Source organism: Taudactylus pleione, unplaced genomic scaffold (assembly GCF_031769625.1).
Source record: "Taudactylus pleione unplaced genomic scaffold, aTauple2 ptg000937l, whole genome shotgun sequence".
Lineage (NCBI taxonomy): Eukaryota > Metazoa > Chordata > Amphibia > Anura > Myobatrachidae > Taudactylus > Taudactylus pleione.
Window position 1 is genome coordinate 1,665,635 of NW_028285338.1, and position 22,022 is coordinate 1,687,656.

General features: G+C 44.7%; 1 pseudogene; it reads left to right on the forward strand.

Moving 5' to 3' along the window:
* The first annotated feature begins 18,188 nt into the window (after positions 1–18,188).
* On the forward strand, positions 18,189–18,261 carry LOC148473305 (U2 spliceosomal RNA; annotated as a pseudogene).
* The last annotated feature ends 3,761 nt before the right edge of the window (positions 18,262–22,022 follow it).

The window sequence follows — 22,022 nt, forward strand, 5'->3', positions numbered from 1 at the left end:
TGCTGGTTGTGGACAATGATGTGGGGCAGCAAGGTGGTCAGGCCATCCAAAATGGCATAGAGAGAAGTGGAGGCTGTGTAGCATTTCTGGAGAAGATCCACCTCAGTTATACAACAAGGCAGGTAAAGAGAGTGGTGGTGGCCATTAAGGAAAGTTCAGTCAGCGTAATCATACTCCACAGCCCCGAGGTCCATGTGAGAGCTCTGCTTGATGCCATGTTTGATGAGGGTGTGACTGGGAAAATGTTCTTGTCTTCGGCTTCCTTTGGAATGACGCCTGGACTCTTCTCCAAAAAAGCCTGGAAAGTTTTGAATGGGACAATTGGGCTGATTCCCAATACAGGATCTATGCCTGGCTTTGAGGACTTTCTCCATAACCTTCATCCAACTGGCAACTCTACATTTCCATTCATTAGACTTTTCTGGGAGAGGGCATTCAACTGCCGATGGCCTAAAGGAGATATGGGACCTGATACCACAACCGCCCCTGATATAAAAGAGAAAGTGTTCTGCACAGGTGCAGAAGAGTTTGGAGAGACAATGTCATTGTTATTTGAGACAAATGACCTCAGTTACACCTATCATGCCTACCTGGCTGTGTACGCCTATGCCCATGGTCTACACTCCCTTCTAGGGTGTAACACTGAACACAAGAAGGATTCTGAGCATGGAGCCTGTGTAAGAATTAGAATTAGTGATGTGCGGCCATGGAAGGTAAGTCATGAGCAATGCATTAAAATTTTAACCATAATACCTACTAATAAAGTATATTTATATTACAGTATCTGTAGGGCGCACACATCACGATGGGATGGGCCATCTCAGGCGTTTCTCTCCCAACCATATATTTATTAATGGTGTATTTATTGACAAATGTAAAATATTACCCAAGCCTTAAAACCATGCAGTAATTTAAGATAAAAAAGTATGTGCTACAGAATGACCTAATCAGGGCCTGCATATGTTGGTCAGCAAGGTATGGGTAGCATGAGCTTCAAAGAACAATTGGGCATGGGCACATTGGTGCGTATTGGTCCACCCATCTGAGGTAAATCATTAATTCCCACACAAATATATATATAGAATCACCATATGAGACCATTATTATTATCATCAGATTTACTATTATTATTATTATTATTATTATTATTTTCAGATGTATTATTATTATTATTAGTATTTTCAGATGTAGTATTATTATTATTATTATTATTAATATTATTTTCAGAATTATTATTATTATTATTATTATTATTATTATTATTATTATTATTATTATTATTATTTTCAGAATTATTATTATTATTATTATTATTATTATTATTATTATTTTCAGATGTAGTATTATTATTATTATTATTATTATTATTATTATTTTCAGATGTATTATTATTATTATTATTATTATTATTATTATTATTTTTAGAATTATTATTATTAATTATTATTATTATTAATATTATTATCAGTAACTTTTATTGATAAGGCACCATAAAGTATACACAGTGCTATACAGTATTTCTGTCATGTCATGGGCATACTGAAAGTGGTTGTGTACAGACGCTCACCTGCTCACACACATTCAGATTGAGAACTTACAGCTGGCACAGGGTTGGTGCACATATCTATGGTGTGTGACCGATGGTGGAGTCTAAGTACAGTGCCAGGGGGCGTCTTAGTCCTGGCACATTCGGAAGCACGGCTGTGCACAAGGGAAGTGTCTGTAGCGGCGTTAGCACAAAGTCACAGACGCAACTGTGGCAAAGGACGCAGACGGCCAGGATTGCATCCACATTTGAATCAGGCTCTAAGGGATTTCTCACCCAAAAGGCAAAGCGTCATTTTCATCAAGATATAATAAGTACCACATAGGACACAAGGCTAATGCACTCACAAAGATTCCAGAAAATACCTGCATGTGTGTACAGAGGCACTGTCAGCGGACACCCCCAGGGAGCAAATAATGGGAACATAATACACCCCCCCCAAGTCACCTGTCCAGGTATAAGGGGTCACAGAGGTGAGATAAGCTGAAATGATGTAATGACAGATTTATTCCAATAATTAAATTTTATTTTTCTGCCACACAAATGGGCATACAGTACAGTATACCAGTCTCCTAATGACGCCCTAAGTGGGTGATTGCATCGTTGGCAGTGACCAGTCAGTGATATTTCCGTGCACCCCATAGAGACACACAGGAATATTAGTGATGTTTAGCTGCCATAATAAATGGTGAATTGCGCAGCCAGACATCACAGCGGCGGGAGTTGAATCGCCCCTTACAGTATGTGTTACATCTATCCCTGTGTCACCTGCTGCTGGATACATTAACGCTTGGACCCTAAGAAGTCTTGTTAGAAATATATTTATATTATGCATGAAAATAACCCTGTGACTCTTTCGTGTTCGTGTATAAAGACTAGGGGTGTGCACCGGCCACTTTTCGTGTTTTGTGTTTTGGTTTTGGATCTGGATCTTTCTTCGTGTTTTGGATCTGGATTGGTTTTGCCAAAACCACCCTTCCGTGTTTTGGGTTCTGGGTTTTGTGTTTTGGATCTGTATTTTTTTTTTAAAAAGCATAAAAACAGCTAAAATCACAGAATTTGTTGGTTTCTCTGCTCCTATGCTATTATTAACCTCAATAACCTTAATTTCCACTCATTTCCAGTCTATTCTGAACACCTCACACCTCACAATAGTGTTTTCATGTCCAAAAGGTTGCACCGAGGTAGCTGGATGACTATGCTAAGCGACACGAGTGGGCGGCACAAACACGTGACCCATCTAGGAGTGACACTGCAGTGGCAGACAGGATGGCAGTTAGAAAAACTAGGCCCCAAACTGTACATAATGCAAAGAAAAAAAAGAAGTGCAAGATGGAATTGTCCTTGGGCCCTCCCACCCACCCTTATGTTGTATAAACAGGACATGCACACTTTAACAAATCAATCATTTTAGCGCCAGGGTCTGCCACACAACTGTGGCTGAAATGATTGGTTCGTTTGGGCCCCCACAAAACAAGCTGGCAATTAATGTGTCCCTGCACAAACTGGCTCTACGGAGGCAAGATGTCATCCTCATCCTCCTCATCCACCGATTCCTCACCCTCTTCAGTGTGTACATCCTCATCCTCACAAAGTATTAACTCGTCCCCACTTGAATCCACCACCACAGGTCCCTCTGTACCTTCTGGAGGCTGGTCTCCCTGGAAGAGCTGATAATTCATTTTGATGAACATCATCTTCTCCACATTCTGTGGAAGCAACCTCCTACGCCTTTCGCTGACAAGGTTCCCGGCTGCACTAAACACTCTTTCGGAGTACACACTGGAGGGGGGGCAACTCAGGTAAAATAGAGCCAGCTTGTACAGGGGCCTCCAAATTGCCTCTTTTTCCTGCCAGTACAGGTATGGACTGTCTGACATGCCTACTTGGATGCTGTCACCGATGTAATCCTCCACCATTCTGTCAATGGTGACAGTATCATATGCAGTGACAGTAGACATGTCAGAAATTGTTGCCAGGTCCTTCAGTCCGGACCAGATGTCCAAACTTGGTCCTGCCTGCCCTGCATCACCGCCAGCGGGTTGCTTAGGATACCTAAGTTTTTTCCTGGCAGCCCCAGTTGCGGGAGAAAATGAAGAAGGAGCCGTTGACATGTCACGTTCCGCTTCAGCTGACAGTGTGTTCACCAGCAGGTCTTTGCACCTCTGCAGGCTTGTGTCGGCCGGAAAGAGAGACACCACATAGGCTTTAAACCTAGGATCAAGCACGGTGGCCAAAATGTAGTGGTCTGATTTCAACAGATTGACCACCCTGGAATCCTGGCAAAGCGAATGAAGGGCTTCATCCACAAGTCCCACATGCCGAGCGGAATCGCTCCGTCTTAGCTCCTCCTTCACTTTCTCCAGCTGCTTCTGCAAAAGCCTGATGAGGGGAATGACCTGACTCAAGCTGGCTGTGTCTGAACTGACTTCACGTGTGGCAAGTTCGAAGGGCTGGAGAACCTTGCACAACACGGAAATCATTCTCCACTGCACTTGAGTCAGGTGCATACCCCCTCCTTTGCCTATGTCATAGGTGGATGTATAGGCTTGTATGGCCTTTTGCTGCTCCTCCATCCTCTGAAGCATATAGAGGGTTGAGTTCCACCGCGTCACAACCTCTTGCTTCAGGTGATGGCGGGGCAGGTTCAAGAGTGTTTGCTGGCGCTCCAGTCTTCGGCACGCAGTCGCTGAATGGCGAAAGTGGCCAGAAATTTTTCGGGCCACCCAAAGCGTCTCCTGCACGCCCCTGTCGCTTTTCAGAAAATTCTGCACCACCAAGTTTATTGTGTGAGCAAAACATGGGACGTGCTGGAATTTGCCCAGATGTAATGCCCGCACAATATTGGTGGCGTTGTCAGATATCACAAATCCCCAGGAGAGTCTAAGTGGGGTAAGCCACTGGGCGATGATTTCCCTCAGTTTCTCTAAGAGGTTGTCGGCGGTGTGCCTCTTACTGAAACCGGTGATACACAGCGTAGCCTGCCTTGTAACGAGCTGGCGTTTCTGAGATGCTGCTACTGGTGACGCTGCTGCTGTTGCTGCGTAAGGTGATACATCTACCCAGTGGGCTGTCACAGTCATATAGTCCTTAGTCTGCCCTGTTCCACTTGTCCACATGTCCGTGGTTAAGTGGACATTGTGTACAACGGCATTTTTCAGGACACTGAGGACACTTTTTCTGACGTTTCTGTACAGTCTCGGTATCGCCTGCCTAGTGAAGTGGAATCTAGACGGGATTTGGAACCGGGGACACACTACCTCCATCAATTGTCTAAATCCCACTGCACTAATGGCGGATACCGGATGCACGTCTAACACCAACATAGCAGTCAAGGCCTCAGTTATACGTTTTGCTTCAGGATGACTGCTGTCGTACTTCATCCTCCTCGCTAAGGACTGTTGGAGGGTCAATTGTTTAGTAAAAGTAGTGGTGTTCCTACTTCCTCTCTGGGATGATGAACGACTCCCAGCAGCAGCAACAGCAGCAGTGGCAGCAGTAGGCGTAGCAATGCAGGATCCTCCAGAGGAATCCCGGATAGGAGAGTCAGTCATGCCAGTGACATGGCCTGCAGGACTACTTCCGATCCTGACTAAGGAGGAAATTGACGAGGAGGGAGTTGACGGTGTGGTTTGCAGGCGCTTGGATACAACAGGACAACGGGATTTAGGTGTCCCTGGACTGCTTACGGTCTTAGCCAAAGTTTCTGAACTTGACAGTAACTTTTTATGAACGCGCTGCAGGTGCCGTATAAGGGAGGATGTTCCTAGGTGGTTGACGTCCCTACCCCTACTTATTTCACCTTTACATATGGTACATATGGCAAGACAGTTGTTGTCCGGATTTGGATAGAAATATTGCCAGACCAAAGAGGTGGAATGTTTGGTCTTCTGCCCAGGCATGACCGTGATGGGCTTTTTCATCCCACGGACAACAACTGTCTCCCCCGGAGCCTGATTTAAACAAACCACATCACCATCAGAATCCTCCTCGCCAACTTCCTCCTCAGCGCCAGCTACACCAGTATCCTCATCCTGTTGTACTTCAACAGTGACATCTTCAATTTGCATATCAGCAAGTGGACTGTGGGTGCTCCTTTCAGCACTTGCAGGGGGCGTGCAAATGGTGGAAAGAGCCACCTCTTCCCGTCCAGTGCTGGGAAGGTCAGGCATCGCAACCACCACCACACTTGGACTCTCCTTGGGGATTTGTGATATCTTCTTAGAAAGCACAGTTCTTCGCTGTGCTTTTGCCAGCTTAACTCTTTTGATTTTTTTAGTGGGAGGAGGGCTTCCATCGTCATGTGAAGCTGAACCACTAGTCATGAACATACTAGGGATCGACCTTAGCCGTTCCTTGCCACTCCGTCTCGTAAATGGCATATTGGCAAGTTTACGTTTCTCTTCAGCTGATTTAAATGTCTTTTTCAAGGTCATTTTCCTGAACTTTGCCATTTGGGATTGTATGTGCCCTCTACTATGACATTGGGCATCGGCCTTGGCAGACGACGTTGATGGCATGTTATCGTCTATGTCATGACTAGTGGCAGCAGCTTCAGCACTAGGAGGAAGTGGTTCTTGATCTTTCTCTATTTTATTTTTATCGGAGAAAGTTTGGTCCTCCATTTATGTTATATCGATTTGATATATACGTGCGGCTAAACACAGAAAATAATTTTTTTTTTGGTTTGGACTGGAGTGTACTTTCAGGGGTTACAGCACCCTTAACGGTCAAGCCAGCCAGCCCTTTACTTATGACACAGGCGCACGCTTGGCACTACTTTGTTGATGCACGTGCGGCTACTGCGCACACAATTCACAAACACAGAAAATAATTTTTTTTTTGGTTTGGACTGGAGTGTACTCTCGGGGGTTACAGCACCCTTAACGGTCAAGCCAGCCGGCCCTTTACTTATGACACAGGCGCACGCTTGGCACTACTTTGTTGATGCACGTGCGGCTACTGCGCACACAATTCACAAACACAGAAAATAATTTTTTTTTTGGTTTGGACTGGAGTGTACTTTGGGGGTTACAGCACCCTTTAACGGTCAAGCCAGCCGGCCCTTTACTTATGACACAGGCGCACGCTTGGCACTACTTTGTTGATGCACGTGCGGCTACTGCGCACACAATTCACAAACACAGAAAATAATTTTTTTTGGGTTTGGACTGGAGTGTACTTTCGGGGGTTACAGCACCCTTTAACGGTCAAGCCAGCCGGCCCTTTACTTATGACACAGGCGCACGCTTGGCACTTCTTTGTTGATGCACGTGCGGCTACTGTGCACACAATTCACAAACACAGAAAATAATTTTTTTTTTGGTTTGGACTGGAGTGTACTTTCGGGGGTTACAGCACCCTTAACGGTCAAGCCAGCCGGCCCTTTACTTATGACACAGGTGCACGCTTGGCACTACTTTGTTGATGCACGTGCGGCTACTGCGCACACAATTCACAAACACAGAAAATAATTTTTTTTTTGGTTTGGACTGGAGTGTACTTTCGGGGGTTACAGCACCCTTAACGGTCAAGCCAGCCGGCCCTTTACTTATGACACAGGCGCACGCTTGGCACTACTTTGTTGATGCATGTGCGGCTACTGCGCACACAATTCACAAACACAGAAAATATATTATTTTTTTAGCACTTGGGGGGAGCACCCCTGATGGACAGAGCACCCCCTGGACAACACTACAGCACCCCTTTAGGACTGGGACACTGCACAGGACTTTGGAGTGGACACAGCCCCTATGGAGAACTGACTGCACAACACAGTCCAGCCAGCCCCTATGGACTTTGAAGTAGTGGACACAGCCCCTATTAACAACAGCAGCACAGCACAACACAGCCAGCCCCTATGGACTTTGAAGTAGTGGACAACAGCAGCACTACACTACACTACACTACACTACACAGCCCTAACTCCCACCCTCCCTCTTCACTGTCCACAGCCGAGTGAGAAAATGGCGCCGACGCGGGTACCTTATATAGGATCCAAAACCCGCGAGACTCGGAAGGCGGGATGATGACGTTTTGCCTCGATTTCAGATCCGAGTCAGGCGGGAAAAGTCGAGCCTGATTCGGATCGGACTCGGATCGGGGGGGCTCGGGGGGGTTCGGATTTCAGAAATCCGAACCCGCTCACCCCTAATAAAGACCATTATTGGTTAATTGTAATAATGAATCATCTCCGCTCTCTGCCGTTGGGAATCACTCGCTGGTCATCCTAAGAAGCCACACTCCCAATAAGTGTTACTAATAGCTAAGGCCTAAATTTCCCGTATGACTTGTTTGTCAATGAAAGGCCAAATTATGACATCCAGACATTAATAGTATCTGTAATGTGACGGACATCATGGCTGCCGCTGACGCTTCAGTAATTAGTGTCATTCTGCCACTTTCCCAGGTGCTTCAGTATCTAAAGAAAACCAGTTTCCATACAAAGTCGGGGGAAGCTGTGAGGTTTAATTCTGACGGCGATCTCCCGGCTTCCTATGATTTCATCAACATCCAGATCCTCAATAATAGTTTCAATCTGGTGAAAGTTGGGAGATTTGACCCGGAGGCTGAGTGGGGTGACAAAGTTACCCTGAACACCAGCGCCATACTGTGGAATGGGCACTTTTCACACGTGAGTCAGACTTCAGATTTTTTTTTCTTTTTGTTAATTATAACCAGTATAACCAGTATAACCAGTATAATTATCTACGCTGTGAGTTTTCTGCCGGTTGTAGTAAAATAAATGACAGGTGCTCTGTAGAATACGCTCGCTTCCCATGTATTAGTATTATTGGTAGAGATGTGCGTAGACCCCTGTGTTTTGGCTTTGGTTCAAATTCATCATCGTGTTTTGGTTTTGGCCAAACCACCCTCAAGTGTTCTGGTTCAGATTTGGTTTTTGTTTCCTTAAAAATGGCTAAAAATGGAAAAAAAACAGCTGAAATCATGTAATCTGGACCCGTTTACATGCAATCCAAAACCCCAGTTTTAAAATTAGAGTTCCCGAACTGACAGGAGACCTGAACCAGGACTCAGGTCCACTCGGAACCCCAAAGTGATTCCAAACTGCGACTCTATTGGGCTCTGGACCCCTAAGCTTGTGTGTGTTCTTATTGCAGGAAGAGCGACCTGCGCATCTGTAATTATTGGTGATGTATTATTAGGATATGTGGATGGTGCTTGTGTCTCTCTGAGCTCATCTACCTCTGAATCCTTCTAAACCTACAAATAACAAAGGGTAAACCCCAGGTCACAGCAATATTTATGTACACGGCTAGTGTACCCCTTTGTCTGCTTTAGATTTAGGTGGATTAACACCCCAATTAATTTTCTTGAAGTACCACAGTGCAGACATTGAAAAGACCCTGTACAGCCATTCCTAGAGCTGTATTACATGTATTTACTCCTTCACAGATGTAGAAGTTACTATAGCGGAATAAGCTGCATTTCTTTTTTTTGCTGCATATCCCCCAAAAACACACATTTTTGGTGGATACATAATATTAAGCATCACCCCGGTGCACGATGAAAGCAGCAGATATCTCCCTAGATTTCTATAGGCGCTGTAAGCTGTCATATTTTCGGAGTTTGGCCATTTGAATATGGCGTCAGCCGCTGTAGCCTATCAGTTACACTTTACAGAGAGGGTTTCTCCGAAAGCCTCGCTGGCTATGGCGGCCGCATATGCGTGCTCAGCAGACCGTTCATGCACAGTAGTGCATCGGGGTCCTGATATACTGTAGTAGGGTAGTGACCGTTAATGCGATCACTTCAATACTAACACATTGCAGGGGCAGGTTCTTTTCATGTAATTCTTGATACAATTGGGCGGTAATACAATAATATCTTATAGCCGCGAATAGCTGCTATATGCCCCATAGTGAGGCGTATAAATAACAGCTAACACCAGTGATCCAGGCGCTCTTTCTCCTTGTCAAGACAATGACCAGGGTTTTATGCTTGTTTGACAGGTGCCAGTCTCTGCCTGCAGTACCAGCTGCCGCCCTGGGCACAGACGAGCCCCTCGGCAAGGGCAACCCATCTGCTGCTATGACTGCGTTTCTTGCTCTGTTGGTGAGATGGCCAATGGCACAAGTGAGATTACTCAATATGTAATTTATGTGTAATTTGTATTAGAGTAAATGCTTCCATCTGAATAATTGTACAGCTATGATATATATCTTTATAATAAGCGAGAAACTGTGTGTGTGTGTGTGTGTGTGTCTATGTGTATGTGTGTGTGTGTGTATCTATGTGTGTGTGTGTGTGTGTCTGTATGTCCTTTATGCACAGCCAGAGATTTGTATCTAGCTCCACCAAGTTTGGCTTGATGGTGAGATTTGACCAGGACTAGGTTTCTGGCAATGTTGAAAGTTCTTCCGGGCCATGGAGGTCTACATGGTGTCCACTAAGTAGGCCGTGCAGTCTCTGATTTGAAATTTTGGTTTAAGCAAGTTTGCTCAGAATGTCTGATATATACCAGTAGGGAGCAGGTAAAGCTATAATGGAAGAGCAGTAAGTCAGAGGATCAACTGTCACACTGCACCTGCACTGACAGTTACTCATTTCCTCCAACTGTCACACTGCACCAGAACTGACAGTTACTCATTTCTTCCAACTGTCACACTGCACCTGCACTGACAGTTACTCATTTTCTCCAACTGTCACACTGCACCTGCACTGACAGTTACTCATTTCCTCCAACTGTCACACTGCACCTGCACTGACAGTTACTAATTTTCTCCAACTGTCACACTGCACCTGCACTGACAGTTACTAATTTCCTCCAACCGTCACACTGCACCTGCACTGACAGTTACTCATTTCCTCCAACTGTCACACTGCACCTGTACTGACAGTTACTCATTTCCTCCAAGCACATTATCATATGCCAGGGTTTCCAATGTTGGTCTGCAATGTAAAAAATTAAGCCTACAGATGTACTTCAAGGTCCATTCTTCAACCCTGGCAATGCCGGTTATCCTAGCTAGTTGCAAATATCATGACAATAGATTTTTGTACTGTAACCTGAAAATGTGTGGGTACATTTGTGCAAACAGGGATGTAGCAGGATACAGGCGGGCGCTATCCCGACCGCCGATATCCCGACAGCCACATCCCAACATGGGACTAAAGATAGGTGTCTAAATCCTGACCGTCGATATCCCGACAGCCACATCCCGACATGGGACTAAAGATAGGTGTCTAAATCCTGATGCCTATCATTAGCCCCACTACTAAATCCTGACACCTGGTTTACCAAATGAAGGTAAGCCAGTTGTCTGAGCGTGTAGCCATGGGGGGAGGGAGGGTTAGCTTTAGGGATCCCCAGGGGGACTTAGGGTTAGGCACCCCCCGGTAGGGTCAAGTTTAGGGTGCGGGGAAGGGAGGTTAGGTTTAGGCACTAACAGAGGGAAGTTATGGTTAAGCACCCCTAAGGGAGGGTCAGTGTTAGGGGGAGAGAGGGGAGGGTTAGAGGTTTTACCTGCTGCTTTTGGGATTCTGACCCGTGGGCTGCCACTGTCAGTATTTGATCCGGTATTTGAGCCGCCGGCATTACATACCAACTCCGTACACACAATTTGATTTTATTGTGTATAGAAACTAAAGTAATATTTTACATTATTAATTACTGTTGCTGTAGTTCCAATAACTCATTTTAGACTGTAAGCCTGTTTGGATGCATCCTTTTTTATGTGTCCCACTCTCCTATTAGAACAACTGTTTATTTGTCTTTTAGCTTTATTTCCAACATACAATCATAGACACAAGTGTAATATAATGCTACATTCAAACTTAAACAACATTTTTGAATACATTATTACAGTACATAAAGGATAATGGCTGTTGATGCACAAATAAAGTATGTCCTACTGTGTATAATGAATACCTGTCTCTGTCAAATATTACTCTGTAGATGCAGACGTGTGCCTTAGATGCCCCTCTGACCAGTGGTCCAATGAGGAAAAAGACATGTGTGTCCCAAGGGTGATTGAGTTCCTTTCATATGAAGAACCATTGGGAATCACGTTGGTACTGATGGTCATTATCTTCTCATTGCTCACAGTCTGCATCTTATTCCTGTTCATTAAACACCAGGAAACACCAATCGTCAAAGCCACCAACCGAGAGCTGAGCTATATCCTGCTGGTGTCTCTCATCCTCTGCTTCCTCTGCTGCCTGGTCTTCATTGGCCGGCCATCCACCTTACGGTGTCTCCTACGGCAAACGCTCTTCAGTGTGGTCTTCTCCATCAGCATCTCCTCCGTCCTGGCTAAGACTGTTATGGTGATCCTGGCATTCACAGCTACCAGACTAAACAGCCCCTTGAGGAAATGGTTGGGTCCAACCATCTCACGTAACATTGTAGGACTGTGCTCGATGCTGCAGGTGGGGATCTGCTCTGTTTGGCTTCACAAATCTCCACCTTTTCCAGCACTCAACACAGAGTCAGAGAACCATAAGATAATCATTGAGTGTAATGAAGGACAAAAACTGTTTTTCTACATGGCATTGGGATTCATGGGCTTTCTGGCCATGGTAAGTTTCTTGGCAGCCTACTTGGCAAGGAACCTGCCGGGAAGCTTCAATGAGGCCAAACTGATCACCTTCAGCATGCTGGTCTTCTGCAGCGTCTGGCTCTCTTTTGTCCCAGCCTACCTGAGCACTAGTGGCAAATTCACTGTGGCCGTACAGATATTTGCCATCCTGGCCTCCAGTGCCGGACTCCTGACCTGTATATTTCTTCCCAAATGCTACATTATCCTGCTGAGGCCAGAGAAGAACAGCCGAGAGCACCTATCAAGCAGTAAAAGGAATAGAAATGTTGGCTGAATAAAATGTAAATTTGTCCTGTTCGTTTAAAGTTTTATATAGAGTTACTTCAGATAATGATGGGTCATCCTGTAGGGCAGTGTTGGCTAACCTTGACACTCCAGCTGTTGTGGAACTATATATCCCAGCATGCCCTGCCAGTTTTAGCATGCCCTAATAGCAAAACTGTAGCAGTGCATGCTGGGTTATGTAGTTCCATAACAGCTGGAGTGTCAAGGTTAGCCCACACTGCTGTAGGGGATCCTGGATCTGAAAGTCACACACTGGGCAAAATGGAAACTGCCACTCCCAAAACAGGGGGGACCATTAACTGGGGGGTCCCCACCTCCACTAGGATACCAGCCTAGGCTGACTAGTTTGGGGTGAATGCTTTGGCCAGGTTGACCTGGTAAAAGGGTCCCCTGGCTGTGGCATTACACTACAGATAATTTGAGCCTGGTGCTGGCTTTAAAAATACGGGGAACCCGACTCCAATTTTTCCCCATACTTTTAATACCAGGACCGGCTTACAGAGCTCAGTACTGGATCGTAAAATATGGGGACCGCTGCACATTTTTCCCCACATATCTATAGAACCAGGACTGACTCAGGAGCCCAGGGCTGGTTATGCTTTTGGGGGGGAACCCCACATTATTTATTTTTTAACAATTATCCCTTTTTGGTTTATTTACAGGAAGAAACATACACAGATCTTTGTATGTTTCTGCTAAACTCACAGCTCAGGAGGTAGTCTATTTTACACTTCTATTTAGGACCGAGTTTTCTAAAATTACACCCGTGATTGTTATTACGATTCTTGGTAAATTCCTGAGTTATATTCCTGAATATGGAAAGTACCTACGAGTTTGGCTGATGATGTATTTCGTTCTATTTGTGTTTTCACCTGAGTTTTGCAGAGAGTTTTATGATTTATCACCTGAGTTTGCCTAAATTTGGTCACCGTCGAAACACCCATTTCACCCAGAGTCAGATCCATATAAATTTGCTGTATGATAAAACACACTATTTGCATTTGTGAAAAGAGATTTATCCCTCACAGAATCTGTCCCACTGTCTGTCGCATAATAAGCAGTGATGGATTTTACCTCAGGGCCAGGGCTGCAGCCCCCCAGTAACATTCCACCACCACCAGTGAATGCAGTGACCCCCCCAAATCGGAAGCACTTCCTGCCATCACATGCTGGACAGGCAGACTGGATTGCGATTGGCAGATAGTGCTTCCAATGGGAATCTACCAGCTCTAATATGCTTCTAGGGGCTGCAGCCGATGCAGGTCGAGAAATGGGGGAGGTGCGCATGTGCAGGTTTTCCTGTCAGCCATAATGGGATTCAAAGGACTGCAACCGATGCAGGGGGAGAAATGGAGGAGGTGCGCATGTGCAGGTTTTCCTGTCAGCCATAATGGGATTCAAGGGGCTGCAGCTGATGCAGGGGCAGAAATGGGGGAGGTGCGCATGTACAGGTTTTCCTGTCAGCCATAATGGGATTCAAGGGACTTCAGCCAATGTAGGGGGAGAAATGGAGGAGGTGTGCATGTACAGGTTTTCCTGTCGGCCATAATGGGATTCAAGGGGCTACAGCCGATGCAGGGGGAGAAATGGGGGAGGTGTGCATGTCCAGGTTTTCCTGTCAGCCATAATGGGATTCAAGGGACTTCAGCCAATGCAGGGGAAGAAATGGGGGAGGTGTGCATGTGCAGGTTTTCCTGTCAGCCATAATGGAATTCAAGGGGCTGCAGCCGATGCAGGGGGAGAAATGGGGGAGGTGCGCATGTGCAGATTTTCCTGTCAGATATAATGGGATTCAAGGGGCTGCAACCAATGCAGGGAGAGAAATGGGGGAGGTGTGCATGTGCAGGTTTTCCTGTCAGCCATAATGGGATTCAAGAGGCTGCAGCCGATGCAGGGGGAGAAATGGGGGAGGTGCACATGTGCTGGTTTTCCTGTCAGCCATAATGGGATTCAAGGGGCTGCAGCCGATGCAGGGGGAGAAATGGGAAAGTGCGCATGTACAGGTTTTGAGGGTCTTTATTTTTCCCATACAAGTCTTAGGGTTTTTGCTTGTCCAACACAAACGCTGCTGCTCTCATGGACATCACATACCCTCCTTAAGATGACAGATGGGCGCTGCCACTGATATAAGTAGGCTGGCTATATCATCCCTTTAATTCCGGACATATATAAATTACGTAGGTTCTATGGCTGATTAAAGCATTTGAAATGGAGACTTGGGGGTAAATTTATTAAAGGTCGATTTGGCATTTTGAGTGATTTGGGTGCAATTTTCATTCTATTTTGCTTTTGGGTATTTTTCCCTGTAATTCCAGAACCAGCACTGATTCCCATAGCCCAGTGCTGGTTGTACTAAGTACAGGGGGACTCTATGCAATTTTTTCCCTGTACTTAGTCAACCAGACCTGGGTTTGAAAAGTCCGGGCCTGGTTCTGTTTTGGGGGGGGACCTCATGTCATTTTTTTTAACTTTTAACTCTTTATTTACTTTTTACAGTCAGATACATGCAGGCATCTCCCTGATGTCTGCATGTACAGTATCTGTGCGAGAACAAACTGCTCATGCTGAAAGTGAAAGCATGAAGCAGGTCTATGCTCTCAGGGATTTACAGTTCGGTTTGAAGTGTGATTTGCCGTTCGATTTGTACATGAACATGTCAAATCAAACAACAAATCACTTTCACAAATCGACCTAAATCGAATTCGATTTGCAAATTGAACTCAAAATCGAATAATAGTAAATCTGGCAAAATCACTGGTTTTTCTACATTCGATTTGAGTCGGCTTGAGATGAGCGAAATCACTCTTCAAATCGACAATCAAATCGACCTTTGATAAATTTACCCCTTGAAGTCAGTGAGACACAGAACCTGCGTAATTTAGATGTGTCCCATATTAAAGGGATAATATGACAAGCCTACTTATTAGTGATTACTTAATTTTTTGGAGAGTGCCCCCTGCAGGGCAGAAGAGACATCTCCAGATATACCACCTCCAGTCACAGCTGGAAGGTACATTTTATTTCCACCATGAGAGGTGAGACATCGTAGTCTCATTAGCCCGTTACTGTAAGGTAGATAATTGGGTTATTATAGGACCCTGCCCATGTGCAGAGAATTCAGCATAGGAGAAAAGGAAGATAAGAGCTGACCCCAGCCAGGGTCAGACTACCAACGACAGGGAGAGATTCTGTGATGCAGAGAGAAGAGGTCATTGTCCCCACATCACAGAAAAACAAGCTCTGTGCTCAGTATGGAGTTCATGTCATTCTCATATCAGGACACTAGAGGGCAGAGGAACTCCGTCTTCCAATGGCAGCTGACTCAGGGAGTAGATTTCAAACATCTTTTGTATTTGTGAAAGATGTACACATGCTCTGTGTATTCGCCAATCAGCATCCGTAATGTGACTGACGCTAATCAGCAAAGCCAGCCAGCAGAGAAGAGTAACATGGCCAGGGGAGTGGGAGCTAAAGGTCAGCAGACAAGCTTCTTCCCTGCTTTTCACCATTTCTAACACTAAGAGGGCACAAAGTGTATCTAGAATGATCTCATCTACTGTACATAAATACCGTTCCTGCACGGCCCCCATTATATCCAATGTGTAATAAGGTTCCTATACAGCCCCCATTATATCCAATGTGTAATAAGGTTCCTGTACAGCCCCCATTATATCCAATGTGCAATAAGGTTCCTGCATGGCCCCCATTATATCCAATGTGCAATAAGGTTCCTGCATGGCCCCCATTATATCCAATGTGCAATAAGGTTCCTGTACAGCCCCCATTATATCCAATGTGCAATAAGGTTCCTGCACGGCCCCCATTATATCCAATGTGTAATAAGGTTCCTATACAGCCCCCATTATATCCAATGTGTAATAAGGTTCCTATACAGTCCCCATTAAATCCAATGTGTAATAAGGTTCCTGCACAGCCCCCATTATATCCAATGTGTTATAAGGTTCCTGCACGGCCCCCATTATATCCAATGTGTAATAAGGTTCCTGCACGGCCCCCATTATATCCAATGTGTAATAAGGTTCCTATACAGCCCCCATTATATCCAATGTGTAATAAGGTTCCTATACAGTCCCCATTATATCCAATGTGTAATAAGGTTCCTGCACAGCCCCCATTATATCCAATGTGTAATAAGGTTCCTATACAGCCCCCATTATATCCAATGTGTAATAAGGTTCCTGTACAGCCCCCATTATATCCAATGTGCAATACGGTTCCTGCATGGCCCCCATTATATCCAATGTGTAATAAGGTTCCTATACAGCCCCCATTATATCCAATGTGTAATAAGGTTCCTGTACAGCCCCCATTGTATCCAAAGTGTAATAAGGTTCTTGTACAACCCCCATTATATCCAATGTGTAATAAAGTTCCTATATAGCCCTCATTATATCCAATGAGTAATAAGGTTCCTGTACAGCCCCCATTATATCCAATGTGCAATACCATTCCTGTACAGCCCCCATTATATCCAATGTGTAATAATGTTCCTACACAGCCCCCATTATATCCAATGTGTAATACCATTCCTGTACAGCCCCCATTATATCCAAAGTGTAATAAGGTTCCTGTACAGCCCCCATTATATCCAATGTGTAATAAGGTTCCTATACAGACCCCATTATTTCCAATGTGTAATAAGGTTCCTGCACGGCCCCCATTATATCCAATGTGTAATAAGGTTCCTGTACAGCCCCCATTAAATCCAATGTGTAATAAGGTTCCTGCACAGCCCCTATTATATCCAATGTGTAATAAGGCTCCTGCACAGCCCCCATTATATCCAATGTGTAATAAGGTTCCTGCACAGCCCCCATTATATCCAATGTGTAATACCGTTCCTGTATAGACCCCATTATATCCAATGTGTAATAAGGCTCCTGCACAGCCCCCATTATATCCAATGTGTAAAAAGGTTCCTGCACGGCCCCCATTATATCCAATGTGCAATAAGGTTCCTGTACAGCCCCCATTATATCCAATGTGTAATAAGGTTCCTGTACAGCCCCCATTATATCCAATGTGTAATAAGATTCCTGCACAGCCCCCATTATCAGGGGCGTATCTTCCTATTGACCTGGATGGCCCTCGGCAGGGGTGCCGGCTGAGGGGGGGCACCGTTGCCACCCGACATAATTAACAAATGATCACTGGTCTCCTGTTTACTCTGCGCAGTGTGCCGCAGACAGCTGTCATTAGTAAATGATTCCTGGTCTCCTTCTGTCTCCTCTGCTCTTATCAGTGTCCTCCATTGTTTGTTAAAGTGTATCAGGCTTCTTATATGTCCCTTTATATCAGAAACATTTAAAATTAGAGAGACTAATTTTTTTTTATTTTTTTTTATAATATATCTCTCCTCCCACAATACCCACTACATACCAATCACCACTCACTAATTCCCATATGTCAACCTTGCAGGAAAAGAGTGTAAGCACCACATGAACCACAATGCTCTATTCGCAAGATAATTTGCATATATGCAAATTATCTTGCCCACAATGCATCTTGTTTGTTATTGATGCCCTCTTTTCCTGTGTTGTTGACATATAGAAATTAATAAACAGTGCTTGCATGTAGTAAGTGTTATAACTGAAAAAATATAAAAAAAATATATGTATATATATATATATTTAAAAAAAGTATATATATATATATATATATATATATATATATAGTCTCCCTATTTCTACAGGCGTGTAAGTTGAACTACCCCCTGTGTAAGTACTAATACATTTTTCTTTTTCTCAGTATGGGGAATTGACCATGATCTTTATAGCGCTTCTTGGCCTTTTGGCTAAGATCAAGTGTAGTATCTGTTCTTGGGAAACATGGGGTGGAGTACCTGTTCTGCCTCCAGAGGTTTGGATGTTGCTTCTGGGGGAGAATGGAGAAAAACCCTGTGGAGTACTGTGCTGGGGGAGGACTGACTCCTGGTAGAGAGTGGGGAAACACTCGGCGCTAGTATCTGCTGTCCTAAAAGGGGGCGAAGGAGGCCCCTGCGTTGGAGCGGAGAACGGCCGGGGCGTAGTACTCACTCTCTTAAGGGTGGTTGGTCCAGTACCCTGGCAGGGAACGGAGAAACACTTGGTCTTGCCAGGGCCGGGAGCAGCCTGAAGCCCGAGGTGCCTGTGCCCCTGGTATGGCAGAGCCAGGGGTGCCTGAAAATGCATGGGTATGGGTCACACCCATTGCACTAGTACAGCACTTTGCACTTGCACTTCACCTACTTCTGTCTGCACCTTCCTTTGCCCTGGCCTTCTGGCTAGGGCAAGGATAATTTTTATTTTTCCCGCGGCCTGTAAGGCTGGGGTCTTATTTATTCATTTATTTATTTTACACGTGTGTTTGCACTTTTTTTGCACCTTCACCACACATTTTTATGTTATTTGTGTGTTGTGTCACGTGTTTTGATGGGGTTTAGGTGAGACCCTTATGGGCCTCTCCTTCTGGGGAGGGCTGAAGGTTTTGTTCGTTCCCCAGGGGGAAGCTTCGGCCAACCCTGGGGAGAAAGGGACGACCCCGAGCCGTGAGGCGGAGGGAAGTCTGAAGACCCTTGCCCCCTAAGGGGCCTTTTGGCTCCGGGGGTCGGGGACTCAAGGGGTCTCCTCAAGCTTCGGCGAGGGGAGATCCGAAGACCCTTTTCTCCTCAGTTGACCTTTTGGCTCTGAGGAGTTGGGGAGTAACGGGGCCCTTCTCCTTTTGGAGAGGGTCCAAGGTCCTATGCCTCCAGCACAGTTTTGCACTGTTTTCCACTGGGTGTTTGAAGCCATTGCACCTCGGGCTTCACAAAAAGAAAAAAAAAAAATAGATTGTGGATACTCAGGTGTCAGGTTTAAGATATAATCCTTATGGGCTGTTTTTATTATTGTGTGTGAGATAGCAATGGACCCATGTGGGTGGTATTACCAGTGAATTATATGGCAGAGTTAAAAAAGCATAATGCAGTGTACAGTCCAATTTGAATATATGTAAATTATTTTACCCATAATGCATGTTTGTTTTTGATGCTATGTTTTCAAGCTTTTCCTTTTATTTTGGCATTAGCAAATAGTGGTTTGCAATAGAGTAAGTTCTGTAAAAGATATATATATATATTAAAAAGAGAAAAAAAAATATTCTCCCTATTTCTACAGGTGTCTGAATTAAATTACCCCCAGTGTGTGTTATTTTATTTTTTCAAGTAGAAGCAGTCATTGGAGGGGGGCACCAGTCCCTTAATTTGCCAGGGGCGCTCGGACCCCAAGATACACCCCTGCCCATTATATCCAATGTGTAATAAGGTTCCTGTACAGCCCCCATTATATCCAATGTGTAATACCATTCCTATACAGCCCCCATTATATCCAAAGTGTAATAAGGTTCCTGCATGGCCCCCATTATATCCAATGTGCAATAAGGTTCCTGTACAGCCCCCATTATATCCAATGTGCAATAAGGTTCCTGCACGGCCCCCATTATATCCAATGTGTAATAAGGTTCCTATACAGCCCCCATTATATCCAATGTGTAATAAGGTTCCTATACAGTCCCCATTAAATCCAATGTGTAATAAGGTTCCTGCACAGCCCCCATTATATCCAATGTGTTATAAGGTTCCTGCACGGCCCCCATTATATCCAATGTGTAAAAAGGTTCCTGCACGGCCCCCATTATATCCAATGTGTAATAAGGTTCCTATACAGCCCCCATTATATCCAATGTGTAATAAGGTTCCTATACAGTCCCCATTATATCCAATGTGTAATACCGTTCCTGTTCAGCCCCCATAATATCCAATGTGTAATAAGATTCCTGCACAGCCCCCATTATATCCAATGTGTAATAAGGTTCCTGTACAGCCCCCATTATATCCAATGTGTAATAAGGTTCCTGTATAGACCCCATTATATCCAATGTGTAATAAGGTTCCTGTACAGCCCCTATTATATCCAATGTTTAATAAGGTTTCTGTACAGCCCCTATTATATCCAATGTGTAATAAGATTCCTGTATAGACCCCATTATATCCAATGTGTAATAAGGTTCCTGTACAGCCCCCATTATATCCAATGTGTAATACTGTTCCTGTATAGACCCCATTATATCCAATGTGTAATAAGGTTCCTGTACAGCCCCCATTATATCCAATGTGTAATAAGGTTCCTGTATAGACCCCATTATATCCAATGTGTAATAAGGTTCCTGTACAGCCCCTATTATATCCAATGTTTAATAAGGTTTCTGTACAGCCCCTATTATATCCAATGTGTAATAAGGTTCCTGTACAGCCCCTATTATATCCAATGTGTAATACCGTTCCTGTATAGACCCCATTATATCCAATGTGTAATAAGGTTCCTGCAGAGCCCCCATTATATCCAATGTGTAATAAGGTTCCTGTACAGCCCCCATTATATCCAATGTGTAATAAGGTTCCTGTACAGCCCCCATTATATCCAGATGCTGCCCCATAGCCAGCCATACTTGCTAACTGGACACAGATGGCAGCACTGCCTAGATACTGCCCCACTTACTCGCTATACAGAAATCCCAGTAACACACAACACGCAGCCGCTGATAGGCAGATAGTGCAGACAGTCCTCTCTCTTAGCTAATCACCAATGAGTGTCAGTGTAGAGCGGCTTTCAGCAATGGCAACTATCCAGTGACTTTGCAAGAGAATTTAGCTGAGTGAACTGCTTGACAAATTGAGCTTGGGGAGAACATGGATATTTTATTATTATTATTATTATTATTATTTATATGGCACCACAGCGCCTTACACAGTACATAAACAAATAGGTGACCAGTGACTTACAGAACAATATAATACAGGACAAGGACATGGATAAAATATATTGCTACATTAGCGACCATAACACTCACATAAGAGGCAGAGTGTAAGCAACAAAGTGTTAGGTGCCCTAATGGTGAGTAAGAAGTAGATGAAAGTAGAGTAAGGAGAAGCACATGAGGGAAGAGCGCCCTGCTCGTAAGTGCTTACATTCTAAAAGGGAGGGGCAGATAAACAGGGATGACACAGATGGGGCAGACAGGCTGAAAGGAACATGTAGCAGCAAGTTTGGATGAGAGCTGGAAGGCTTTAATGAAGTAGTGGGTCTTGAGAGCCCGTTTGAGGCAGAGAGTCTGATGGAGAGTGGGAGACAGTTCCAAAGGTGGGGAGCAGCACGGGAATAATCTTGGTGGCGGGAGTGGGAGGAAGTAATCAGCTGGCATGAGAGGTGGCATGCATTTGTTGAACAAAGAGGGCGGGCAGGAGAGTGAAGGGAGATGAGGTCAGAGATGTAAATGGGAGAAGAATGGGTGAGGGCTTTGTAAGTGAGTGTGAGAACATTAAATTGGATACTGAAGGGGAAGGGGAGCCAGTGGAGGGCTTGTAGGAGAGGGGAGGCCGATGTAGAGCATTTGGCAAGGAAGATGAGCCTACAGTAGCATCAGCATTGAGGACAAACTGAAGAGGAGAGAGATGGGATTTGGGGAGGCCAGATAGTAGGTGGTTACAGTAGTCCAATCTGGAGATGACCAGTGAGTGGATGAGGGTTTTAGTAGCATCCTGGGTGAGAAAGGGTCTGATCTTGGAAATATTTTTGAGATGAAAATGACAGGAC